This window comes from Chlamydotis macqueenii, chromosome 4 (genome assembly GCF_036417535.1).
Source record: "Chlamydotis macqueenii isolate bChlMac1 chromosome 4, bChlMac1.mat, whole genome shotgun sequence".
Taxonomy (NCBI): domain Eukaryota; kingdom Metazoa; phylum Chordata; class Aves; order Otidiformes; family Otididae; genus Chlamydotis; species Chlamydotis macqueenii.
In genome coordinates this window covers 36,248,273-36,275,662 of record NC_141559.1, presented here as the reverse complement: position 1 = coordinate 36,275,662, position 27,390 = coordinate 36,248,273, and the positions used below count along the sequence as shown (strand labels likewise).

Here is a 27,390-nt window from a genome sequence, read left to right as displayed (position 1 = left end):
GGGGCGGTGAGCGAGCGTCGTCTCCTATTTCCCCCCGCCGCCCCGCCCCGCCCCGTTCCAGGCTGAGCTCACGAGCCGCCCCGCCCCCCGCGGCGGGCCGAGGCCTCCGACTGCGGCTGCGCGCGGCCGAGGCCGCCGCGCTGACACCGCCCCTCTGTCCCAGGCTGAACCGTGCAGCTGCGGCGGTTTCTGCGCGGCTCCACCTCTCCCGCCACTGGCGTCATCGCCCCGCGCCGGCACGGGGGCGGGGCGGGGCCTGTTGCTGGGTTACGGCTGTCATCCGCGCGCGCCGCCGCCGCGCTCGCTCTCTCTCTCTCTCTCTCTTGCCCGCCCGCCCTCCCCGCCCCCTCCCGGCGCCGCAGGAAACGAGCGGATCCCGGGGCACTGCTGCCCGCCGCCCCCCTCCCCGCGCCCGGCCCCCCGGCGCGGCCCAGCCCGGCCCTGCACCGCCGCGCCGCCCCGCGCTGCCGCTCCCACATGCCGGAGAGCGGAGCGGCCGCGGCGCCGAGCCCCGCCGCCCGGCTGCCCCGTGCCGCCCGGCTGGGGCCCTAGCGGCCCCTCCCGCCGCTGGAGCCGGGGCCCGGCGGCGCCCGCAGTGCATGCGAGGGAGAGCGGGGCAGGGGCCGCGGCCCGAGCCACTCGCCTCCCGGCCGGCGGCGGCGCGGGGACCGGCCCGGGGGGCAGCGAGGGGCGGCGAGGTGGCGGCTCCATGTGAGAGGACGCGGCGGCGCACCTGAGCCGCCGGGACAGCCGCAGCCGGCGGGGGAGCGGGCCCGGGGCCCGGCCCCGAGGACCATCTGCCCGCAGCCCGCCCGGGGAGGGCTGGACCCGCCTGCCCCCTTGAAGCCGCCCAGCCCCCGGCGGCAGCCCCGGGGCAGCGGTCCCCCTTCCGCCGGGGGAGGGGGGCTTCGCCTCGGCATCGCCCCGCCGGCGGGAAGGCGTGAGCGCCGCGAGCGGAGGGAGAGCCCGGCGGAGCCCGTCCCGAAAAGTGAGTGTGAGCGGGAGAAGCCGCCGCGGGAGGGGGGTGGGCGGGTGTTCGGGGGGCGCAGGCGGTGGCCGGGCTGGGCTTGGGCGGGGGGCGCGGCGCCGCCGTTTCCCATGCGGCTCACGTTGCCGGCTGCGCACGGTCTGGTGCCCCGCGGGCGGGCGGCCCCCGCCCCGCTCCTGCCCGCCGCAGCCTGAGGAGGAGAGCGGGGGGATGGGGTGGAGATTCCGCCGCCGCGCACCCGGGAAGAGCCAGGGTCTCCTCCACAACTTCTGCCGCCCCCTTTGTACCCGCCGCGGCGCGGGCCGGGAGCGCCGGCCCCACGAACAAAGGGCGGCGGGCGGTCAAAGGGTTGGGGACCCCCCAGCCCCCCGGAACCGCCGGGGCGGAAAGTTGTGCCAGGCCGGGAGCGACGGGTACGGGCGCGGTGCTGTCCGCCGTCAGGGTTTCAAACACCGCCCCCTCCCCACCGCCCCCATGGTGTGTGGTGGGTTTTTTTTTTCTTTGCTCCCTTTAAAGGGCTGAGTGGCTCGTAAGAGACCCTGTGGCTGCCTCCTGCCTGCTCATTTGCATGACACTTGGGTGGAAAATGCCGCTCTTATTGTCCCGGGGAAACGTTATGAAGGAGTTGCTTTTTCACGTAGACCATTTTTTAACGCAGTTGAAAAGCCAGAAGTAGCGTTGGCTCTTCCTGTTTGTCCGAGAAGTTGCTTCTTCACGAAGGGCGAGCAAGTGCTCTTGCTCTCGCTCCAAACCTTAGTCTGAGGCTGGGGAGCGAAGGGTCTCGGTTGGGAGTAGGACTCTGTTTGCTTGGGATCAGTTTTGCGTTCCTTTTCAGCACTTCTGCAGTGTGCAGAATTTCCCTCTGAGCAAAAACTGCAGCAACACTTGGATTGTTTTAATAGGGTATCTTAACTTGCTCTTAACTGTAGAAAACAGCACCACAGTAGTTAATTGGAGAAGGAACATTTGTGGCTGTCAGTGTTAAATTGTACTAGTCAGGAATAAAATTCATACAACAGTTTGTTACGTAGGAAGAGGATGTACTAAAAAGTTAAAGAGAGAAGGCTGAGTGTTGTTTATTTGATGAGACAGTGCTCAGACATAGATCCAGAAATCGGAACTCTGTGCAAAAACTGTTGTCTACATGAGTCTAGACTCAGTGCTGATTTCTCTCCACATCCCCCTAGAAGGAGTCTAGAAAGACTTTGAAGGAAAAAGCTGTAGAATTTGTCTGATTCTTCATTAAAAGAAGAATAAACAGCTTGTGAGCATCCTGGGAGTCAGTTGCTGGAGTCCTGCTCTTCTGCATTTTCTTCACCAGATGGAATTGAAAGTAGAAAAAAAAATAAAATGTAGCAGAAATATATAGTGGCTGAAGGTCTAAAATACATCTGTGTGAATGGAAAGCCATACTTCAGAATTCCAGCAATGTGTGCTCAGTCTGTGCTTTGTTTTGTTTGTGCTATGTGTTTGAGAGTATGTACAATCTGTTTCCCCAAGTGTGTACTTGTCTGTTCCACTGAGAAAGAGGCAACCTCTGAAAACTCAGGGGAAAACCTAGACATCAATAGGAAGTTCAAAGGTAGACAGGGCACCTGACGTTTCGCAGTTTCTTTTTGAGACCGAGTATGCTGACTCCTTTTTTAGACCAAAAAAATCTCTGTATTTCCAGCTTCCTGTCATCGCTGCAGTTTTAAAAAGGAGGGTAAAAGAAGTTGAACTCTCCATTCAGTTCACTCTTTGCTTTTCTTGGCCCCGGAACTAGGAGGTCAGGAAAGGAAGTTGCATTTTCTTCAGGCCATAGCATTAAGAAGACGATCGGTGCTATGCTGTATTTACAGGAGCTAAAAGGTGCTACATCCTTTTTTCAATATGGTAATTGCACTTGCTTTTATGTCACTTCCTGGTTCCAAACTTAAGTCTGCCCTTTCCCACTCCATCATCATCCTGTTGTTAATGGCAGCCTGGTTCTGTCTCTTGATGGCATGTACACGTTCCTATTGGTGTTCCAGGTTCATAAGTATCTCAAGAAGATATATCACTTTGTTATTTAAGTGATTTTTTGTCAAGGTTTAGGTTTTTCCTCCTGTTGCAGCTTAGATCTAGTCAATGTAGTTTGTTTGTTCAGTTGAATAATTTACTATTACAGCGGTGTCTGTTTGGAAACATAAAAGTTTATCAGAAAGTATGTGAATTTCATTTGCATTAACTGTTGGAAAAGCTTTTATAAAAATTAGCTTTTTGGTATAAGGAAAGAAATAATTTTTATCTTTAGACTCAGACTGACAAAATAACTTTACTTCCCCCTATTACGTATGCATGCAGTACTTTGCAAAGGTTTTGTTAATTACTTCAATGGAATTTGTTGTCTCTGAATCAGTAAAAGAAAGGAATGGTGTGTGATGATTTAGGCCTGGCGATGTTATTAAACCGAGAGAAATGTTATTCTTCTTGTCTCTTTAAAGTGAACTTAGTTGAGTATCTTTTGGTCAGCATGTTTTAAATTCAGAATGTATTTAAATGTTTAATTTTCTGGATCTTTTCCTGAAGAACACATGCTTGTTAACTGACTATATGTATATTACATTTGAAATAAATGTAACATAAAGACCTTATGTAACATAAAGACCTGTGAAGCTGTTTCAGCCTTCTCTTATGTGAGCTGTGTATATCAGGTAATTCTTGAAAGAGATGATGAGGATTACATGTAATTGCTCTTGCAAATGCTCCTCCGTGACAGAAAGTATTGTGCTTTAGTGAATTTGTGGAAACTGGTAGATAGTTCTGTACTGAAATGCTCCATGTAGTCATGGGACAGACGAAATCTGTTTACCAGGATCACTTCTATGGACTTCAAGATAGCCTCTTATGATGGCAAAGGCTACAAAGGCTTCAAATATTTGTCTGATGAAGACCTAGAACCACATAAGCATAGAAGTTAACTTACTTTTAACAAACTTCTTGGTCTTACTTTGTTGTGGTGCAGGCCACTGGTTATTCCGCAGGCTGTTCTGGTTAAATCAAAGGTCAGTTTAGCCCAGTATCCTGTGTCTCTCAGTGGTCACCCGTGGATGTTTGTGGGAGAATGTAGGCAGCACTACTACATGCTTACAAGTCCCTGTCCCAGAACACCCTTCCGGTTGGTATTGGTGTGTTCTCTGGGGCTGGGTCATTTCTGTGCGTTTGGCAACCCTTAGTGGCTTCCTCTTGGGTGAACGTGTTGGTGGCTTTGAGGAAAAAGTGGGCAATTCACTGCTTAATGACTTGTTTTGAATATATGAGTCTTCAGCTGTGTTGGGTACCTTCTGATTCTTGTGAGAGAAGAGAGGAAGAATACTTGATCCCTGTCCACTCCTCATCTGTCACAGTTTCATGTTCAATAAAAAAAAATGAAATGCAGCTTTCACTTTATATAGATTATGGGTGAAATGATGAAGTAATTTTTTAGCTTTGTTCTCTGATCAGCTGGAATCAGTAAATAACCGTAACGGCTTGATTACGCGCTTACTTAAAGTACACATTTGCTCTTCTCCTTTGAGAACTTCACATATGCAAGACACTTCTTGGCTGTAATGAATGCTAGAGGCATTGCAGCTCACTTGTGAGGGAGCATTCCTTGGGCGGGGAGAGAGAATGGGAGCAGTTATTCTGTTGTGATGTTGTGAATCCTGCCTAGTTCTTTCCACCAGTGATTCTGATCAGCTGCTACAGTGTTCATCCTGTATCAACGTATACATTGCAGTTAAGTGTTTTTTAATAGATCCTTGCCAGTTTTGTGTCAGATATGATTTATGTCTGTATGCACTTCCACTTGCAACTCATATTCCTGACATTTACTTTGAAATAGCGGATTTCTTTTCAGAGCTTGATCAAAATAATTTAACTTTGGAAACACAATGCATGTATATTATAATTTAGTTTGCAAGGTCAAGTACTTCAAAAGTAAGGAATGTCAGAATAAAAAGGAACTACTGCATTCAGTCTTGTTCGTGCTTACTGTGACAAAAACCATGTCGTCATCTCTTCCAGACTGTTCATATTTGCAAAATAGATAGGTCTTTATTATTCAGTAGCTCTTCACTGGTTTGTTTGAAAAACAGTTTCTCTGAAACATCTGCACTTAGGGAGAAACAATCTGTTTTTTTTTTTTCCATAATATTGTGTCTTACCATACCAGCAGACATCTTTTCCCATTTGCTGGGGCAATTGAAGATGTTACCATTGCCTAGAGACTACAGCACCCACAATTTGGCTGGTAAGAAGAGGTGTGTGAAATAGTCCTTATTGCCCAAAACTGGCTTGCTCAACTCAGATAAACATTGCCTGCATCTTGAGCTGAGATGTTTAGCTTTGTGCCGGAGGACGAGGAGTGCTGGTGCATGCTGTTTTGCTGGTTCAGTTCTGATGTGATGATTTCAGCAGGTGCATGTTCTCAAGTAGCTACAAGAGCAATATTTGCTCTCAAACGGCTCTTCTCCCTTCCCAGCCCCCCCATCCCCTCCAATATGCTTCAGTGGTGGCTGTTGCAGTATGAACTAGTAAAATTAGTCTAGTTTTTTGACCAACCACAAATAAGGCCCTAAAATGGAGAAGCATGGGATCTTCTAATTGTATGCATTGTTTCAGTTTTGACTTTAATTGTACCAGATTTTGCAATGCTATTACCTCAGATTGTATTTTGAAAAAAGAAAAAAACATTTTCCTTTAATAGTCTCACAAAAGGTTGAGAGTACTGTTTGGATTTTGTAACCCAGATACATTGTTATGATACTGATTAACGTTTTGATGTGCCTTAGATGCCATCTGGGCATGGGGTGATTGGGATGTTGGGGTGGGGGGGGAAGTAATGTATTTCTTGAAATTGCTTGATTGGTGTTTCTGATTGGTCATGCAAGACTGCTTTTTAGTAGCTACAGTATCAGGGAAGCCTCTGGAAGTTGGTAGATGGCTAAGCTGGCCTAGGTGAATTTAGTTTGTCTTGTGACCTGGAATTGGATCGCTGCTTATAGCAGAGGGACAGCTCTGAGGTAGGTAAGGTTAAGTAATGCTTCCTGTTTAAAGACTGACTATTCTAAGCTGTCCAAAACATGAATGTTTTGAAGTGTTTTCTTTCTTGAAAACCTTTCAGTAATATAGATGGTGTCAGCTGCTTGTTGCTTCTCCAGAGAAGCAGCACTGAGAACCCTATGAGCTCTTCAGCATCGGCAAGCTGAGGTAAGGTATACTCGGAGGGCAGGGCATACTGCTGAAGCAACACTTTCTAAGCACAAGATTTGCCACCTTACCAAGGCAGGAGAGCTGCCCACAGGTGGAGCGAAGAGGTGTGTGTGTGCTGTGGTGAGACCTGGCCTTGTGGAGCTGGAGTTGTGGGTAAGGAGTTGTTGGGGGAGGAGGAGTTGCAATAGTTTCCTCTAAACTCTTCATAAACCTTGATCAATGAGTCTTGCCATTGCAGTATCCTGGGTCATAATCATAGATTCATTCCTTCCCTTCCCTGGTCCCCCTCTTTACTCATGGGTCTCTCTTTGAAAATTAGAAACAGAAACTGATTCTGGTATAATTGTTATGCTTATTCCTGTGCTCCCTTCTCCAGTTCCTCAACGTTTTTGTCAGATGTCAGAGCTTGTCATTCTCCCTCTTCAGCACTTCTTCCTTTAGAAATGCCGTTCTGGGTGGCTAGGAAGGTGGCAAGAGACCTTGATGTGATACAGATTACCAGAGACTTCCCCTGTGCGTCCCCTTGCTGGGATTATCAAAGACTTTAAGGGTGGTGGAGGAGAGCTGACTGCACTCAGAGTCTTGCAGGGTCTTTTTAATGGAATGAAGTACTCCCAAACTCAGTCATGCAGAGTTAGGGTTACTCAGCTGTGATTTTGTAGTGTTGTAGGTTGTGGCAATTGCTTTGAACTTCTGAAGGACAGAAACTGGAAACCCAGGGTGCATGTTGTTGACAGTATCTGCTTAACTCTGCCCTCTTTGACTGGCATAATGTCCTTGCAGCACACATTGGCTCTGTGTTCTCACAGAGCCTGGTGAATACTTTTGGAGCACGTGTTTTTCAGGATAAAGTATATAATGTTTTCTTTAAGGTGAAACATTATGCTTAGATCTGCTGTAGCATGCAGGATCTGCCTACGCTCATAGGGAGTTTGTTATATTACAAACTGCACGTGAAAGGATATTGTTCTCTTTATATAAAATGTGATTTGCTTTATAGGATAGAATGTGTTGTTATATGCAGGAATGCAAATAGTCAAAATGTTTTCAGAAGCAAACAGGCTACTTCAGGACAAGCTACTTGTCTTAATAAATGACTGACAAGCCCAAAACACCACAAGCCAAAGCCAATGGGGAAGAAAAAGTTTCAAGCTTTTTCCCAACTTCCCTTTTTAGGAGGCTAAGCTGCTCAGTGTGCTCCCCAGCGAGTGTAAGCCTTTTCAGCATTGTGGCATAGTTCATGCTTGAGAAGTCTCTCACTAGCTATTGCAGTAGCTGCAAAATCTTGCATTTCTTTGCTAGACCTGACAATAGCCGGTACATGCTTTTGTTGACTTCTCCATTGCCTAATAAGGCTGCTTTTAAAATAATATTTTCTTCAGTGTTCAAGGCCATAACGACTTAATAATGATAACCAAAACTACAACTCTGGATTCAGGCCTCTCTGAAGAAATGTTACTCATCTTTTGTGGCAAGTGTGATCCCAAATAGCTTGGCATGGTTTTGAATCTCTGTGGAGGACAGGATGTCTACACCTTCGCTTTACCAAATGCTGTGTCTTTGCTAAGCAGCATTGCTTGTGGCTCTGAGCTCAGGTCAGGTGGTCAGGAAGCCTGCACTTTGCCAGGAGTACCTACTTCTCCTGCTTTATATCTTATAATTTTGTTTTAATTCATGCAATGATGCTAAGAGATCTGCTAGCACAACAGAAAAAGGCCTTGAAACTGTGATCCTTGTGATGCTGTCATCTAAGTTATTTGTAACATTTTTTTTTTCTGAGTTCTGCTGTGGCAGTTTCATCTGATGTTGCCAGAGCTTGCGAATATGTCTTCAGATCACTGGCATTTCTGTGAGTGGGTGGACCACTGCAATGACAGGTAACTTTTTTTCTTTACTGCAGAGTACAATAGTGACAGTTTTTATGGATACTGAGGGCATCTTCAGCATTCTTTAAATCATGCTAAGGCAAAATTGCTGTGGTGGTGTTTTTTTTTTTTTTCTTTTTTCTTTTCTTTCTTCTTTTTTTCTTCCCCCGGGAAACTTTTGACGCTGTTTCTTTCTCCACATACCTAGGTAGCAGGCCCTATTGGATATTCCAGCAAGATGGAATTTCAGATAATCAGTTTGTTTGGGGCACTGTGTTGGGAATTGCTTTTGTCCTAACTTGCTACTTGTTGCAAGAGTCCTGGAGGAGGAAGACAGTGATGCAACCTGCTATGCTTCCCAGCACCCCAGACTCACCACCTGGTCCATGTTTAAACTTCTTTGTGTAGTCAAGAGACAAGCCTCTGGTAGAAGGGGGCAGTTGTACCCCTCGGCTTTCATGTCATGTTAGTTGTGTTATATGTGGTAGCAGGTGGATTCTGACTGTGCTGTCTCCTGTTCAGTTAAGAGCTAGACTTAGTCACTGCTTGACTCCTAGCTTGCTGGACTTTGTCTTGCCCTGGACTTGCTCTGCATTACTGGCTGTGTGGCACGTGGTCCTGAATGGCTGCTTCATGTTCATGGAACATGGTGAGAGTAGCAAGCAGGCTTTGTAGCCCCTTAATAACACAGTAGTCATTCTAACTATGTTTTGACATTATGTGCCTTCAGGGAAGTGATAATATGTGTGAAATATATCCTACTAAGAATATCTTACATGCGCTCTAATCTTAGGTGGGCTCTAATAGACAGGTGTCTGAACTTTACATTTTTCAAACCTGTAATACAAAAGTGTGTTTGTGTTAATGACTCTGATGATCTCTGTAATGGCAGTTTCGTAGCTTGCCTAGATGTTTAACTTAATTTTGAAAGTTTTACATACCTGAAAGTGCACTGAAACTAGGATGGTTCTTAGACATGGCTTGCTGTAGCAAAACAACTTTGACACTCATGGTTATATTTGATTTGTTTCCGGGACATACTGTTTCTTCATTTCAGATTTTATGTTGTATTCCTAGCTTTATAGCTTACTGCCATGGTAAATCTTGCAAATTGTTTTGTTGTTATTTGTGCTTTGAATACTGTTATGCTTGACTGTTTTGAAATCAAGTAATTCCTGAGATGCAACAGAAAAGTAGTGGGCTGAAACTGAAATAACCAAGGGTCAAACTTCATTTCAGCCGTTACTGATGCTTGGCTGTGCCTGGCAGGAGCACTAGATGACACTCAGTATGACTTGGGAGCACAAGCAGGACTTTTTGTTGGAAGGGTAGAGGGGTGGTGTCCCGGGTTGTGGGGTGGATGTGTGGCTGTCTAGTTAGGAGAGCTACATGCTGCAGTTGCTGGCTGCCTATGTAGGAGGTACATTCAGTCATCCCGCTCAGCTTGCGTGTTGTTTACACGGGCTGTGGGAACCTTTCGAAAGGGTGCTGGGAATGACTGGAAAAACAAAAGCTTGTTTGGTGGCACAAAAGAAATGTTAACGTTTTGGTCCTTCTCATTCCTATTGTTTGTTTACACTGCAGTGTGTTGGGAACAAAATTGATTGCATAGGCATGACCTAGCAAAGATTAAAAAAGAGAAACTTAAAACTGAAACAATTTACCCATCCTTCATAAAATCTTCTTGAACTTTGCAAAGACTGAGGGTTCCTGAGACGTTATATTCACTTGTCCTTTACAGGGTTGCCATTTCATATGGCATTTGACCTGCTTAGTTGCTGCTGAAAGGATTGGTTCCAAACAACTTCTCCCACCCCCAGCCTCTTCCTGTGCTAGCTATTGGCTTAATCTGGTTTTTTGGTAATTAATTTTGTGCTGCTGTTTTTCTACTGTTGTAGTTCCCAAAATTTAAGTGAGAAAAGAACTAAAAATCAAGCTGACTTGTCTCAGTGTAACACAGGGTGTGCATTAGAGCTGGCACAGGGGATGCACAGCTGGTAGTGAATCCTTTGGGCACTGGCTGGCCATTAGATCAGCTTAAGTGTGCACTGAAACCTCAGGGCTGTGGTTTGATGATCTGCTGAAGCTGGTGAGGAGTATGTGCTGCAACCAAGAGGGCTCATCTTGCCATCTTGTCCCTCCCTCCGCCACCCTGACCTTTTGGCTTTTGTGGTTGTGCTGTCTACTTCTCAAATACAGCTGACTGTGAACAAACGTGAGTGCTGGTGCTGCCTGATTTATTTTCCTTTTGGGTAAGGGGAGAGTGGGATTGCCCTTTTAACAGCAAGACAAAATAAAGTAATCTAAAAATGCTTATAATCTGGATACTAAACTGCAGAAGTATTGTTGTATGTATCATACCGTTAACTATATGCATGACAAAAGAACACCTTCAGCTGCTACTGCCAGTTCAACCTACAAAACCGAACCATGCACTTGATCTTCAAAGGTTTTTCCCTGGAGTTCTCTTCATATTGCAGTCATAGCTGTGCCAATCTGGGCAAACTAATCCTTTTATTCAGTAGAGCTACATTTAACACAGTGATCAAAGCTACAGTGTGGAGAAATATTAGTATTCAAATCTGTAAAACACAAGGGAAACAAATTGTTCTATGAGCAGCAGAGCTAACAAAACCTAGTTTCCTGTGGATTTGTATCCTCTGTCTGCTGTCTTATGCCACCACTACAGTAGCAGAGCTTTCACTACTGTCCTGTTATCTTTTGTGACCTCCCTTATCACTGTATGTTCAGATCCTGCAGTCTGACTGCTATGCTACTTCCCATATAACCTACCAAGCTTTTTTTAGTTTGCTGGTTGGGCTAAAGGCAGCATGTGCTGTGACTATTGCAGAGCTATGTGTTTGCTGTCTGCTATCAAAAAGGGAAAAAAATATCCTGTTCAAGAATTCTACTGATTGTAGAGCTGAGAGTTTAACTTCTGTGCTGTTTTCTCTGCCTGTTAGTTGCCATCTCCAAAAAAGAATTAAAATTTCATTATAGGACACATGTATCTTTTTATCTCCTTTCTTTACAGAATCACTTTTTTGAAAGATCTGTAGTGCCACTGAAAAGTTACACATATAAAACTTCTAATAGTTTCCTATTATTTGGGATCGGTTTTAATTGTTACTACAGCTTACTATGCTGTTTTATTAAACATGTAATCCTTTTTAAATGTACGTTAGCTTTGCAGTTTAAGTGGTTTGTTTTTTTTTCCCCTCTTTGTTTTTGAACCAAGTTTGGGGATCTGAGCAATTGTTGTACGGAAATGTACTGTCTTGTATTAATCTTAAATTTCATAGTAATGTCTTATGTTTTAACCCCAGAATTTAGTTATATATATTCTTGTTGTTATAAAACTCCGGTTGAACTCAAAGTTCTTAGATATTCCCTTCCCCCCCTGTGTACCTTTTCTTATGTATTACTCTGCATCTCTCAGTTACAGTTAACATCCCTGATCTTTCTGATGCATTTTGGCATCCCCTTGTAGGATGACTGTTGTGAACTTTCACCTTTTTTGAAACTGTTTTAGTTTAATTAGCATTTCAAACGTTTTTTTACATTGTGTGCTGTATATTTACAAAGTGCCAACTTGGAATGCTGTATTCAGTTTTTAATGTACCAATTGTAACAGTCTCTAAAACATTTTATATACATCCAAACTTTTTTTTTTTTTTTTACTCAATGTCATTCTTCAGTGGACTGTCTGGAGTCAACATGTCTCTTTCTGAATTCATTATTAAAATTCAGAAGGTTAGTAAGTACAATATTCACCTCGACAGGCAATACCTTGTTGATTGTTCTTTTTGTCTGTCATGTATTTCCCTTTTTATCTAGCTTGGTTAGACTATCTGAAGTTCTTACATTTCCTTCTCTTGTCTTAACCTTAATAATTTTCATGTGAGTGAGTTTTGCCACCAATAGGGAATATGTGAAGTAGTTCTAGTATAGAGCTCTGGTCTTCTGCTGTTAACCATTTTCTGCAAGTTAACAGACCACTTACTACTTTTTCTTTTGGTGGTTTGTTGCTGGCACTTAAACACAAATAACGTTTTCCCCTAACAACAAGATGAATTTTACTTAATGGCCTCTTGAGACTTTGGGGTAGACTTTTTGAAAGTCAGTTTTTCAGCAATTTCTCATTAGTTCACTGTTGTTGTTACAAAATTCTACTAACCTAAAAAAGCATAGTTTCCTTTCCAGAAACCATGCTGTGTATATTCTCTGATATCAACCTTCATATGTTTTACAATAGTATTCTCTAAACAATTGTTTCAGCTAGCTTGCTGATGCATGAAAGGCTTGTTTGTTTGTAGCACACAACATCATATTTACTGGCTCTTTTAAATGTAGGTAAGTACTGTGTTTTCTCATATCCTAATATTAGATATTTTTAGTAGGAGGTTAATGTAATTTTTTAATATTTAATTTTTTTTTCTCTTGCTCCTCTGACATAACCCAGTTCTGATTTCTGCTAATAAAATGAGAAAATGCAAAAGTACTAGATTTTTCTCCAAATGAGGTATTAATGGTTTAGGTTTGTTAGCTCTGTTCCACTCTCCCAAATTGTGTAGAGGAGCGCTGGCAGCTAGAGAAGCATGTGTGCTCAGGTGGTCTTTCTTAGACTTTGAATTTAGGATCTAGGAGACCTTGAATTCAGATGACAGAAACACTGCAAGATGTGCAGTGGATAGGGAACAAACAGGAGTATAGAAGTCTCCCTAATTAGTCAACAGAGTGATGCCTGTGACTTGTTCTTCCATCTGTTTTTTGTATCCCTTTTCAGGAAAGAAAACCTGCAAACCCAACCCAGAGTGAGTCATTTAGCTTTTCTGAGAAGAAGAATAGCAGCCAAGACTGTTTAGTAGATCATTCTGCTGCCCACTGAGAGCTTGTGTAGACATAGTGCTTTGAAATTACTGGAGAATAATCAGTAATGTTATTCTAGTAGAGATGTAATAACTTTTAAACTAGTATTTTGAATGAAAAGTCAAGCTTATTAAAACATTCAAATTTAATGTATTTTATCAAGCTGGCAGTTTTGGGAGGGGGTTCCAAACATTAAAATACTTTCTCCAGAACATCAGAATGTTCTGTTTTAAAATGTGTTTATTAAGTAGTTTTAAAGCAGAAGAATTGTCACACTGGATCATACTGACATTCTTTCTAGCCTAGTATCCTGTGTCTGAGAGCAGCCACAAAAGGGAAAATAGTGTACAGGAACCCAGAAGTTCCCTAATTCTTCACGTGACCTATCTCAAAAACATCCGTAAGTAGATGCATGGGTACCATTGAGAACAAGATACGTATTAATACTTTTCTTTTCGTGCTTGATCTCTAGCTGCTTTCAGCTCACGGAATCTCTGAGCCAGAGATTGTTTATTTAGAAACTCTTGAATTATTTCTCTTCTGTGAAATTGTCCAATTTCTCCTTGAACCCATGTAAATTTTTCATCTCCGTTGCATCCTTTCACAACGAATTCCAGAGGTCTACTAGCTGTTGCCTGAGGAGTCACTCAATTTTGAAGGTGGCTCCTACTAGCTTTGTTAGCTGCTGTCTAGTTTGTGTGTTGGAACAGGCAATGAACAGTCAGTCAGTTACTATCCTTTGCTTTTCATGTCACTTGCCTCTGGCATAGTCCTTTGAAATTGGGCTCTTTGGTCCAAAAGAGACCATTTTTCAGGTGCCAATTCTTACACACTTAAGCAATTTTTGCTGAAACAGTGCACATGTGTAAGAAGGCATATATTTTCACTAACTGCTTGATTTTTTTGTTGAAAAGGAGAGGTGCTATTTGGGCACCAGTGTTTCAGGACTGAAGTCAACCCTAGGAATAGCAGCTACAACTGAAATTTAGGCTATAGGGGGGATGTTTACTGAATAATTGCTTGACCCTGTGGAAATGACGAGTGCCTAAGTAAGGATGAGGAATTCTCATCTGTGTCTCCAGGAAATGGCAGTTCCTGTATAGCCTTTCCTGTGGCCATCTTTTTATGTGGTTAGAACAGTTTAGCAACTCTTAAGTTTCAGTGTCTTTATAATAATATAATATGGATCATAAAAAAATAATAAGAAGAAACACTAGGATCTTTCTGACATGAGAAAGAGCAAGTTTTCTATGCTAGTATCGCAAGTGTTGCAATCAAGCAAAGCAAACAAAAATTCAACTCTTGTAATTGAAGTTGTCTTTTGGTCTACTGTGTTGATAGTACACTGTCAACTTCCGTTTTTTAATTATCATCATATATATAAGTACCTTTGTGAAGAAAAGTAAATTTGGTGCTTACTGGTTTTCTTTAAAGCTCTAAAGCCTTTATTTAACTGGGTGATTTGTAGAAGATAAATATATAAGAAATAGATATTGCAAGCTACATATTGAGGTCTTATTAAGGTGTTAATAGCTAGTAACCTAAAGTGTGTGTGTCAAATTGATTGCTATCACAAAGACAGTTGTGATGCATTTTAACTCAGTGGTTAACTTTCTGTTGCCTCTACTGATAGGCTATCATACCAGTTCTTGTGGAGTACCGATACAGACAGATACATGAAATCCAGGTCTGATCCTGCAGTCATTGGATTATACACTTAAATTTGGTCTTAAGAATACATGTAGAAAGCTAAATATCTGCATAAATGTTTGCTGCATCAGTAGCTACAAATGTAAATTAGTCAGACTTCTTAGTGACGTACTTTTGTTGCCTGGGAATAAAACTGATTGTGAGCTTTTAATTGTTAATACAATCTAAAAAGTACCGGTAACTTTTCATTAGTCTAAGCTTGTGTGCATTTATTTGGAAGAGCAAGAAGTTCATCTCTGAAAAGCAGGATTTTTTCAAGTACTCTGAAGTCATTTAGGAACATAAATTCCATTGACTTTGTACTGTGGTAAGAGTAGAATTGAACTGAAGCAGAGGATTAATTTTGGAAGTTAAGCAAATGGAAAAGAGTGGTTGATCACAAATATCAGGCAGCATATTGTGTTATGGAGACCTCATTCTTGTATGAATTTTCTTAAGCCCAAATGAACATTTGACTGTAAAGCTGTTCAAAGACTTGGTCAGGTATGGGCAGGGAGAATTAGTAGCATGTGAATTCAGATCTTAATTAGGAAAGCATTATGTTTAAACTTATTTTTAATTGCTGTTTAGGTATCATGTTTGTTTGCTCTCAAGGAGGATATAGGAAAAGTGTTGTGTAATTCTCTTCAGAATCAGTGTCTTTGTAAGAGTTACTGTAGTGCTGTTTTCTTTGCCAGCACATGCCAGTGGTGCAATAGTAGGCACAAGACTCCAAAGTCCAAGAAAGCTTTAAGTGAAAACCTTAGAAGATGGTTGAAACTTTACAATTAAGTGAAATTACCTGTCCATTTTTGCTATGAAATGTGGTAGTTTGGTTCTTGATTACTCATTGATTAACTGTTTGTTTGGCAGTAGCCAGGAAGACTGCAAAACTTGTTGTATGACTCTTGTTCCAGCTATCAGTTGTCTTTCTGTGCCTTATCAGGCTGCTTGACAACGGTTTAATTGAAAAGTTTCACATGCTATTGAAGTGTTATTGTTAGAATAAGCACTTAATTCCAGAAGGAGGATATAATCTCATGGCTCCATGGTGAGACTCACAGTGTAGGGGGAGGGATGGTACCACTGTCCTAGATAGCAGACTTGTTTATTTTATAAATACAGATTATTTTTTTTCTGAATAGCAAAGGATAGAACCTTAACTAGTTGTAAATATCTCTGAGTAGGGACAGATACTTTACTGTCATTCTGTTACAATAACTTTTACTGAGAATTCAAATGCTACATCCAGTGTAACAAATGGGAATCTTGTCCCTGAGAAATTGCAGTAATAAGGATGAAACTTGTTTGTTTATTTTTGCTTTGGTAGTTGTGCATATAAAAATAATAGTAGTTAGCACTATGCTTGACAAAAAGAAGCAGATGAGAAATGGTAGCAGAAGAATGATTTCATACTGCTTCTACACTGGCTTGCCACTAGGACAGGGGGTATTGCACTGTTCAATATGAGTAATAAAGTGCATATACATATGTCCCCCCCTTTTGTTTGTCAAATCCAAACAAAACTTTGGATCCTAACTGGGTACATCCATTGAGCATTTTTGTGGTTGATGTGCAGAATTGTGGTGCTTTGTTTATTGTATGTTGTCAGTGTTGCATAGGAAGCTTTGCCTAAGTAATTAATATAAATTTGAGCTTTTGGCAGGGGGGATACCTTCACCAAGAACCTTTAAATTTTCTGTTGATGAACAGACATGAGTTTGCTTCATACTTACTGTCTTTTAAGAAGTCAATGGTAAGGTTTTTTATTATCAGTTTAAGGAAGTGGAGAAGTTAACAGATTTTAGAACTTTTGAGTTAGTGATTTTTAAGAAAGCATAGTTAAATGCATTCTATGAGGTTTCTGATGTTTCATAGACTAACAAAAGGTTGCTTTATTAGTAGCTTTAATGAACAAATCGCTTTATTGGCTTAGACATACTGGTTGCTTTGTCGGTCCAACCAGCTATGGGTTCTTGTTTCAATTCACCATTGTGCTAGAGTAGAGAAGTGATAGCCATTGACCTTCTGTTAAAGCACAATAAAAAGTTTTTGTGAAGAAGGAAAGTGTGCAGGGAAAAGAGCAATGCAGTTCTCTGACTTGAGTTCAGCAATGTAAAAATCAAGAGGCTGTGTACCTCTCCTGTTGCTTTTCTTGCTAGGTGGCTCAGTATAGTGAACCACCTGAAACAAGAAAAGGCGAAACTTGACTTTCTGAAAGCTATTTTTCATGGAACCTGTGTGTAAAGTAAGAAGGTATTTGTATTGTAGCCATAAGGAAGCATGTCAAGTAGATACTTAATTATGAATGGAAAATGTGTTAGTCTTCAGAAACATTATTTTTTATTATTGTTTGTCTGGTTTGTTTTATTAAGTGATTAACACACGTGACTTAACTATTGCCTTTGATTGAACTAAGTGACTATATTTTATTTCTTGAAAATAGTATTTTTTTTTCTGGCTGTATGGTTAAGACAAAGAGGAAATTTGTTAGATGCTTTAGACTTTTGTTGATGGTAATAATTAGTTCTCAAAGTTGATGTTGGTGTAATGAAAGGATACTAACTCTGGTGCGATGACATTGCAGTCCCCCAGCTCATTCTTGGAGTTATCAGATTGTTTTAAAAACATACCATTTTACTTGTAAAATATGAGCATCTTACTGTAACGAGAATAATAGTGTTGCAGTTGAAGCTGGGGATTCAGGTAGATTTGCCAAATGTATTTACATTACATAACATGTGAAGTTATAATAATGATTAAAAGGATTAGGAACTTTAATGAAAGCACTATATGAGAACAATTTACTGTTCTCTACAAATAGTCCAGTGTTCTGTAGCTGACTGGTGTCTGGTTTGCAGATTTGCAGTGGAGTACTTGTTTCACTTGTCATACATTTCAGTTATACTTTGAGTTTTGTTGTAGGGATCATGTTGTATGCTTGGTAGTTATGAAGTTTTGGACCTATTCATAGTGGTGTCTCTATTTGTATTACAGTAAAGTGTCTGAATTACTGTTCTTCTCGTGGAGCAATTTTGTGCCCTAATGCATTCCTAGTTCCTCAGGAAAGTAAGTTTTCACTGAGACAATTTATTGGGAAAATACTATGACAAGCAGTGAAGCTATCCTTGCATAAATTTATCTAGATTTCATTTTTGAGACAGTTGTTCCCTGTAAACTTGTTTTTGAAGTTAGGAATGAGATTGGGTGAGCTTTTATATGAATACATTGAGGAGAAGCAGCACACTGAGAATGTGTTCAGACTGTGCATTGCCGATTCTGTTCAGAGGGAAGCTGACTTGCCATCGTGCTCTGGTTAGCAACTGTAGGTTAGGAGTGCTATTTAGAGGAAGTGCCTTTTGACTTTCTTGAGTTTTCTTCTGAATCTTATAGCATCAAAGTGTCACTAACATAGAATTTGCATGGCTTTGCATGGAGGAAGCTTAGAGCAGGAAAGCACATTTTTTCATTTCCCCTTCCAATGAGGAGTTCTTTGTTGGCCCTGTACTGAGTGCGCTCTTTCCTATCTCTTCTGGTTACTGCCTTCCCCACTTTTCATCTTTCTCTCTGTTGTCTTTCAGAACGTACTAAGAGCTTTGTTTTGCTCTCTGGTGTGTTCTTTTCTCGGTGCTGTCTCCCTAGCTCCTTCTGGCTGCAGTTTTTTTCCTCTCTCCTTGCTTGTCCACTTCTTCCCTCCCACTGATGTTTTGCATTTTAATGCTGTTTCAGTAGTTTTATACATCATCTAAATACTTGTTTTTTCCTTTGTGAGCCTAAAAAAAATGATTTGTCAGCTCTGATTATGGGAGGTGCCTTGTCTTCCAGAGGCCATGTTAGCAACCCCTTCTGCCAGATATTCACAGATGTTCCTCAGCAACACTGTGCCTGCCACTGAGTCTGTACTCCCTGATGTACAAAATTAACAGGTAACTTATTCCCTTAGAATTGTTTAGAATCAATTAATATATATGAAGTTTTTGACATTATAATGGTTACTATAAAAATACTCTAAAAGTAGTCAACATGGAAATTTAGTTCAGAGACAGCAGTTGGCTAAACATGATTTGTATTTGTAAATTCTTAATGTCCAAATTATCATTATGAGTAATGGAATGGAAAAAGTTGTGTGGCTTTGAATAACACTTTTTAACCCTTTTGAGGTTGTGTTGATATTTAATGACTATGCACCATCTGTATCTTGAGTATGTGATGGAAACTGATGCCAGCTGTACGTGTCAAAGAAAACTGGTAATTCTGGCACAGTTTTCATTGGAAAGACAGATTAACTGAAGATAAAGAAATAAAACAAATTGCAGAATTCTAGCTGTCCAGAGCTCTGCTGCAGTTAGCTTTTTCATTATACATTTATTCATCAATATCAGCTTCCTAAACATTAATCTCAGTAACAAATAGCAGCTCACAAATTGCATATATTGAAGAAGACACAACTACTGTCTGTTTGTTTTAAAACCAGCAACCATCTGCAACATACAATAAAATGTGTGCTGTTTAGCCCTTAGATATCACTGCATCTGCAGTAAGGAGAGTGTATTTGATATTCATATTTCAAAATATATACCTCAGAACAGTATTCCTCTAGAGAAATAGTAGAATCTTTGAATATCATGCAAGAACTTGCTGCAATACAACAAGATAAGTCCCTGTGGTGGCTTAGCATTGGGCTTTGGAATCTATACAGAAAATGATTAAACATTGCCAGCTATAGTGGAAAATGTATGTGGAAGAAATTTCTCTTTGACCCTCTTTAGCCTTCTACCATCAAGTTCATTATCAGAGCCAAACTTTTTGTAGGTGAATTTGCATCAAATACTACCAGACCCTGCAACAAATGCAAAGCTTGCCAATGCATCTTCACCATCCTGTGGTAAATATTTGCTCTCCTCCCCACTAAAATCAACAAAATCTGTGGGTCTTACATATTCATGCTCCAGAATGTAATGTACTCAATACAATTCACCAAATATTCTTATGGGAGTAAAGGGACGGAAAGCAAACAACTGCTAAGCACCCAAATGAACTCAAATCTACAGATCAGAAAAGACCTAACTACTCTATTCTTTCAGGCAAGCAAAGTATCAAGAGGAACTGGATTGTCAGAGTTTAACCGAAGTGGGCCTAAAGGAAACTTTGGAAGGCAAATCTGGGTCTTTTAAGTATGGGATTATGCAGCCTATCATGGCCTCCAGGGGAGTTTTGTTGAAAGGCATAAACTTTCCCCACTCCTTTAAATCTTTGGTATGTCACAGGTAGATAGTAATTGTCTATTTTGCTCTCCTTGAGTGATAAAGGCATTTTAACTTTTCGCATCTTCCTTGAAAAGTCTTTCTCCATTTCACAGGTTTTCAGCCACCTCGTATTATTTAACACAGCCCAGATGAAATCAGAGCTCATATTCTCAACTTGAAGTTGTTCTGAAGGTTATTCTCTGTCTTTTTTAAATCAGGTGGTCTTCTGTACCTGGTCTCTTCAGCTATATCAGTTTGACTAATAGAAGAGATTTTTTTTTTTGCTTTGTAGTTATCAGTGCTTCTAACTGTTCTCCAGACAAAAATAGTTGTCTTAGAAAACTCAATTTCACTTACATTTGAGCAGAATGTTAACTTGGCCTTAGAATGTTCAATTTCCCCAGTTTAGAGTCTAGTTCCGCCTTGAGTGAGACTCTGTCTCGTTCAGTGTCCATAGAGCTTCTGTCTTTATCGCTGCCTTGCTAATCAGAAGTTATTTTTAACTCCCATAGCTGCCTTTTTCATCAGTGCTTTGAGGGTGGAGATACAGAGCGAGCAGTGGCATGATATTCTGAAGAACTGGGGTTTCTATTCCTGGCTTCTGCCACGGACTTTCTCAGAGATTCTCTTATTTAAGAGCATAATATTCCTTTTTGTGCCTCATCTTCTATAAAATGAGAATATTTAGCCGCATCTGTAAAATGTTTCAAGATCTTTGGGTAAACACTATTCTGAGTATTTGTATTTGTTTCAGGGGATCACAGTCTGTGATGATAGTATAATAATACAGTTTTATTTCTTTGTGGAAAAGAAGTAGCACCAGTAGTTCACCATTCTGCATTCAAATGGCAGTCTGTAACCTCTATAATATTCTTAAGTTAATGGGTCTTTAACGTACATATAACTATTCATTGTTTAATGGGAGTAGTGCCTTAAAATGAGTTGCTATTAGTTTTATTGGACATGAGATGTTTTAATGAAAACGAGGGTTTATATTACTTCAGTGTTTTAGCAGGTGCCAAATTTTTGTCCTGTTGGTATTGTTCAAAACACATTTATTGAAACATAAATATTGTTTTCCTGTAATGCAAGCAATATCAAAGACAGACCCACAAACTCTGAATGAGAAGTTACTCTGCTTAATGGTCCACATCTTATGTTTTTTCACTCTCATGGAAACAGCTTACTGCTATAGTTGCTGCATTAATCCATAATCCAATGAAGGAGATTTATTTGAAGGATTGAAGGCAGGAGAGAAGAAAAAGAATGTGTCTATAGTGCACTGTGGGCAGCAGTTATACTAAAAATAAGATGGAGCTCTTGAATGGCTCCATGTTTACCTTTCTCAGTGTGTGAGATGTACACACTAATGTTTCACAGTAAAATTTTAAGGTGCGATTATATCCTTTCTCCTACTCCTCAAGGAAAAAGACCACACCAAGAAACCAAACAATCAACTCCCCAGGCCTGAGTTGTTCTTCCTGTTATTTCAGCTGTCACAAATGCAGGCATAACTGGGCCGCTACTTAAATCCATACAATTGGCTTGCATTAAATATCATATGATACTAAATGAATGCTGACTCTCCAGCTTTGGGAAGAACTACGTCTGTTCAGTGTACAACTCTGATGTGGTATACCTAGCACACCTCTAGCAGCATAAATGCACAAATAGATGAGCTCAAGACTCTTCTGAAATTAGCTACTGTATAGGTACGTCTCACGTTGAAGCTCCCGTGTAACTTACATGTAGTAAAATGTTTGAATTACAGCTGTTCCTGATTGCAGAGAATGCATGTGAATGCTTGTATCTGTAGCCAAAGGTGGGCTGGTAGATTCTGCATGTGGATTTTTAAACCTTTAAAGACAAAATTGAAAGGAGGAATGCATCAATATTTATTGACACTGATGAGTATTTCCTGAAAGTGCAATGACAGTCTGGTTCCTTCAAGGGTATGTCCACAGGCATTGCTACAAGTTTTCCTGTTGATACCATATTGCTAGAATTGCACACTTTTTTTCAGAACTCTGAAGAAAGTTTATCAAAATGCTCAGACTTCAGAGAAAATATGTTAGTGCTTACCTTTCTTCTTTTGAATATGGATTGACTTTTAAGAGCTGTTAAATGCCCTATCTGGACCTTGTAAATCACTAAGATAGACTATTCATACTTTTATTTGAAAATGTTGCCTGTTTCCCATGTCTGAAATGAATTTAACAAAATAGCCAAGAAGGCATGCTGGTTTTTAAGGCTTGAAAATTTCTCATGCTAGAATTGTCATTTAGTGAGGTGGTGCTTCACTCTGATTTCCAGTGTACAATTTAGATACGAACAATGGTACTGTGCTCTTAGGGGTAGATGTAAAAGCCTAGAAATAATTTGGTACTCAGATACACATGTATTTTCCTGTGGGTCAAATTAGTTGGAAAGAAGTTTTGAACAGGATTATGCGAAGACATATGAATTATAGGCCGAAATTCTAGTTTTGGCACCTGCCATCATATGATACAATCAACGCCTAGAGTTGTCTACAAAATGCTCAAGCCTGTGGGCTGCAAACATGAGCCTGCAGACATGACCAGAGTGTAATCCATGAAGCATTGCCTTCCTAGGACTGGAAACAGCTAACACAGGCAAAAACTGCTGTGAGCATGCAAGGGATCTTGAAGCAAGGTGAGGAGAAGCAAAAAAATGGCTCCAGCAAGCTTGTCTCAGTTTGAGTCCATGTTCTAGGTAGCACTGAAGGGCAGGGGGAGCTTGACACATCCCTCTCGGTCAGATATAGCAGTAGCTAGCAGGCAAATCTTGTGTTCTGTCCTGCAGCTCCTCTTTGCTCTCGCAGCTGGCAGTGGACTAGTTGCTTCTAAAAATAGTTCGTGTAACAGATGCTCCTGTTACCACTGCATGAAGGAATGGTATCCTGGTTTGTGTGGGTAGAATTACAGTCCCTGAACACAAGCAGAAGCAGAGCTGCAGGAACCCACGTCTTGGTGGACATGGATGTCTGGAGCACCTGAATCTGCTGCTGATGCTCATGGCCTAGCTGAAATATTGTTTAAGTGTAGGTTTTGCAGGTCTTTGAATAACTGTCATGCTAGCTTAAACAGCAGCCAGCAGAAGCATCTAGCATGCAGTATGCCATTAGAAAAGATTTACTTTTTTCCTTTATTTCAAGTTTGGGAATTTGTATAAAGGACATCCAGTATTGGAAGGAAATAATACTCAGATAAGATTGTTAAAGAATAATTCTTTTAGCTAAGACAGTTGTCTTTTTTAACAAGGTTGGTCAATTTAAAGTCAGTTTCATTTCTACCCTTTTTGTGCTTTGCTATCGGAGTGGTGGTTACAGGGAGAGACTACTGCATCCCATTTAAGTTTTAATTCTTTTCTGTTTGTTCATTCTGAGTGCTGCTATTTTATGAAGTCAGACAGAATGTTTTGTTAGCAAACAAATGCAAAGTATAAAGCAAACAGCCCTTCCTTCTCTAATAAATGGTTCCATTATTCTTTCTTATTAGTTAAATAGAATTTTATGTCACAGGCCAAACTTGAGTTGATAGCCAAGCTGGAAATGATAATAATGTCTTAGTTGTGGGAAACGGATGAGGTTACTGATAAACTCCTTATTTTGAAAGGAGTCTTGAGAATCTTTTGTCTGTTCTTAGTTTAGACTTACTGGCTTTGCTAACTCTTAAAGTTAATTCTCTCTTTTTTTTGTGTGTGTGTTGTTTTTGTTTTGTGAGATTGGAACTTAGTATTATACTGATATGATACCTCAAACTATTGGGAATTGTTGCCATGGATTATAAAGAATTTAGTTTTATCCAGTTAAAATAGGAGGATACATGTAATGAATGCAATATTTATTCTCCTGCTTATATACTAATATCGTAAAAATATTTAATTGGCCACAAAACTGAAAGGTCTTGCAGGATACTTTAACAGTACTGCATAAGAATCTGGATGCAGACACAGATTTAGCTGTTAATCTGAATGTCTCTATTTACTAGCGTATTGCATAAAAATATAGGTGGCTTTATGCAAGCTACTGAGGACCGGAGATGTTCTCATTTAGAGTAGTTTCAAAGTTGCCCCCAAAATTGAATTGTCTACTTATCCAGAACCTAGTAATTCACTCCTAAAATAATGAAGGCCTGGATCAGCTGAGCTTACATTTGTGAGAAATCATATACACCTAGATGAATGGACCAGCTGCTTCAAAGAAGTCCATTGGATTCTGGGTATACAGCAGAATGACAGGTATGATGCTGTAGACCAGAGTACTTACACTATTTGTGTGTCTCACAATTAGCGGCACATCCATATCAACACAGAAAAATGTTAGATGCCATTGGTACAGACTCTTATCCAAGACCATGCTGGGGAATTTCTTGATGTTTATCCACTTCAGTGATGTTCTGCTTGCTAGAAAGTGAAATTTATTCTGCCTGCTGGTACAAGGTAAGTAAACAGAATTTTCTATACCTAGTGCTAAAATTAGATTGACTTTTCAAAGAATTTGAAAGACCCCAGGGACTATTAAGAGTTACTTTGACACACCATTCTTTAATCTTATGCAAACTAAACTGAACAGGAATGAAAATTGCAAACCCTCCCTTAATATCAGACACTGATTGCTAAAGTTTTCGACTGTTTCGGTAGAAAACTTGGCATCTTGTCTCTTTTGACACTGCGGATTCCTATTACTGTAAATTTAGCTGCCTTTACGCAGGTGTCTGCACCTGTGTTCCTCTGTGAGGCGTTTTCTTTGTCGATCATGGTCTGAAAATAGGTATGGAGAGTACTGCCTTAGAACAGTAACAGAGAATAAGCTTCTTTAGCTTTATGTATCGAATTTAATGGCTCATAAGCCAAGCTATTGCAAGACTGACATGCAATATCAGTAATAAGTTTTTGCCCATACAGTAGTTTTTCTTTAGCCTGAGAGAAGACATCTTCTAGTTGAAGATGTCCCTGCTCCTCGCAGGGAGATTGGATTAGATGACCTCTAAAGGTCCGTTCCAAACAGTTCAGTGATTCTATAATGTTACATTACATTCATTGTCCCTAACGGAAGAGGTGAGCCTCAGTCTCTGAAAGTATCATTGAAGAAATGCATTGCCATTTCTGTTGACTCTCTCTTCCAGTTGCAAAACAGAATTGTTGTGTGAGTAGCTTGATTCGCTGGGTTGGGGATCTGTTCAAGGTTATTGTGGATTACTCTTGGGAACCATTGCATCTTGAAAAGTTGGTTATTACAATGCTTATAAAAATTTAAAGAAAAATAAAAATTGTTTACAGCCAAGGTGGTAGTTTTAGAGAGATCCTAGGAGAATGAGCCTTTGATGGGACCAAAAGATCAACATTAAATTCTCTCTTTTTCTTTGTGTGAGGCTGCATACAATCGCTTCTTCCTTCTCCCTCAGTTAACTGATTAAGCAGAAGCAGGGACCTCAGGGAAGCTGTTGAAACTTTCTTATAGAAAATGGAGAAAATACATGGATTAATATGTGGGCTGTTGCATTGCTTAATGTTGCCACCGAAGTCATCCTAATCACATCAACATCTGTAAGCATGCATTGATGTTCATAGATCTGTTAAATCATCTCCATCCTTCAAACAGGACAAGCTTAATGCAGTACTTCCCTGCCTCAGCTCTTTATGATTGTTTGGACAGTTGGTGATCAAAATGCACATATAACTTCCACAGTGACCATAGCTTAAATTGCGATGTCGTTGTGAACTTGAAATTATTCTCACTGTAGCTTTGTATGTATGCTATGGCATGGATTTGTTTTCTTCATGTTACAGCTAAATTGCTGAAATAACTTCCTCGTTGTCCAGCAGTCACAGACTTTTGTTCAGTTCTGTTCAGTAGAACTAAACTTATATAGCCATAAACAATAAATTTAGATTGCAGTGAAAATGTTTTCGTTTGAAGGTTTTAAGGCTGCACAGATACAACTAAGGACCTAATTAGGATTTAGAATTTCTACTGCTGTATATGAAATCAGAAGAGACCATCTCAACATTACCATTCTATTCTATGTTACCATACACTTTAATAAAAAAATTCAGTCAGCTCACAGGAGTTATTCACCAGTCTAATTTTCTTCTTCAAAATAAAAAGCACGAAGTAACACCAATAACTCAAAGATTTAGCTCTGAACCTCCAGCTGAATCCTAGGTTATCTTGACAGACAACCTGGGACAGTTCCCTTCCTGTTACCTTGGATGTATAACCGTACTGTTGAGAAGATAACTTTGGCATGCCATTAAGATTTTGCAGTGTAAATGGATTGGGGGTCAGATGGTCTCAAAAGTATGCAACTGAGATCCAGGGTGGTGTGTTAAGGATACTCTTTTTTGTTTTGTCACCAAAGTGTTGCACTCAAATGCATGTGGTTGACAGAAGTCTTAGCAAACTTTTTAGCTTCTTCGACTCTTGATATGAAATTTTGCAATAAAAAACCCTGCCTGTGGTTGCAACTGGTTGTTGCTCTATTTAGAGTTAAGTGCTGTGCTGTGTTTGTATGATGTGATCTTTTTGAAGCAACGTGAACTGTGACTTTAATAATGGAGAAGTACATTAGAGAGCTCAACTTCATCCATGTTTTAGTTTATTATCCATCTGCCTTAAAGCTTTGCAGTAATTACCTGTAGTAGTATCTACTGCTTTTGGATATGGATAGTAAAGCACACTTTAAATATTGCATAATAATGTTCTCCAGCCTCTTCCTTGTTCTATCATATACTGAAGTAAGTCTATTAAGAAGCAATGAACTGAGGTGGTGAAGGAAAAAACCCACCTTTATTTTGTAGATATTTAGAAAACCTATATTTTAAATGTGTTCACTCTGCTTTTGCCTCTTCAGCTTTGAAGATCAATATTGATGTTTACAGTGAATTGTCATAATTTAAATTAAATCTTTGTGATACAGCAAAATGAATTTATTTTCTGTTTCAGGAAGCTACCATGGCTTTGAACTCTGAAGCATTTCCTTCTTTACCTCCACTAGAGAGCACTACCAGCTGCACTGCTAGGGCCTCTTATGTATTTACCAAAATGCTGATTGTGATGTGACAGTCAGTCCTGTGTAAAATGTCCTTAGAAATTGTATTAATCTCCTGTTATCTTGTCACATGTGCTTATTAAGAGAAACTAGAGCCAGAAGGGACTTTGGGAAATCACTGACACCCTTTTTCTTCAAGACAAAAATCTAGACCAGTGTCGATCAGGAATGTTTGGATCTTTTTTTAAATCTTCAGTGAAGGAAAGTCCATATTTTCCCTAGCCAGTTTCTTCTGCCACTTTGTGATCTATAGATTTGCCCTACCACTTTGCTCCCTTCTTCTCAGTTTGCTGGATCACCTTTCCTGCAGTTCCATTTTCTTCTGTATTTGCTATAGATAGGATAAATACTGTTTAGTTTCTTTCCTCCATCACACATGTGTTTTGCCTTTTAAAGAGTGCTATTTTCCTTTCCTTCCTCTTGTTATCTAAGCCAGAAGCTAC

At 40.5% G+C, this 27,390-nt stretch overlaps 1 protein-coding gene across 1 annotated transcript in view; it reads left to right on the top strand.

Moving 5' to 3' along the window:
* The first annotated feature begins 420 nt into the window (after window positions 1–420).
* FBXW7 (F-box and WD repeat domain containing 7) overlaps window positions 421–27,390 on the top strand; it is a 183,082-nt gene continuing 156,112 nt past the window's right edge. Inside the window, exon 1 of the mRNA XM_086746105.1 lies at window positions 421–988. The gene's annotated coding sequence lies outside the window, so the exon portion shown is untranslated. The remainder of the gene's footprint in view (window positions 989–27,390) is intronic.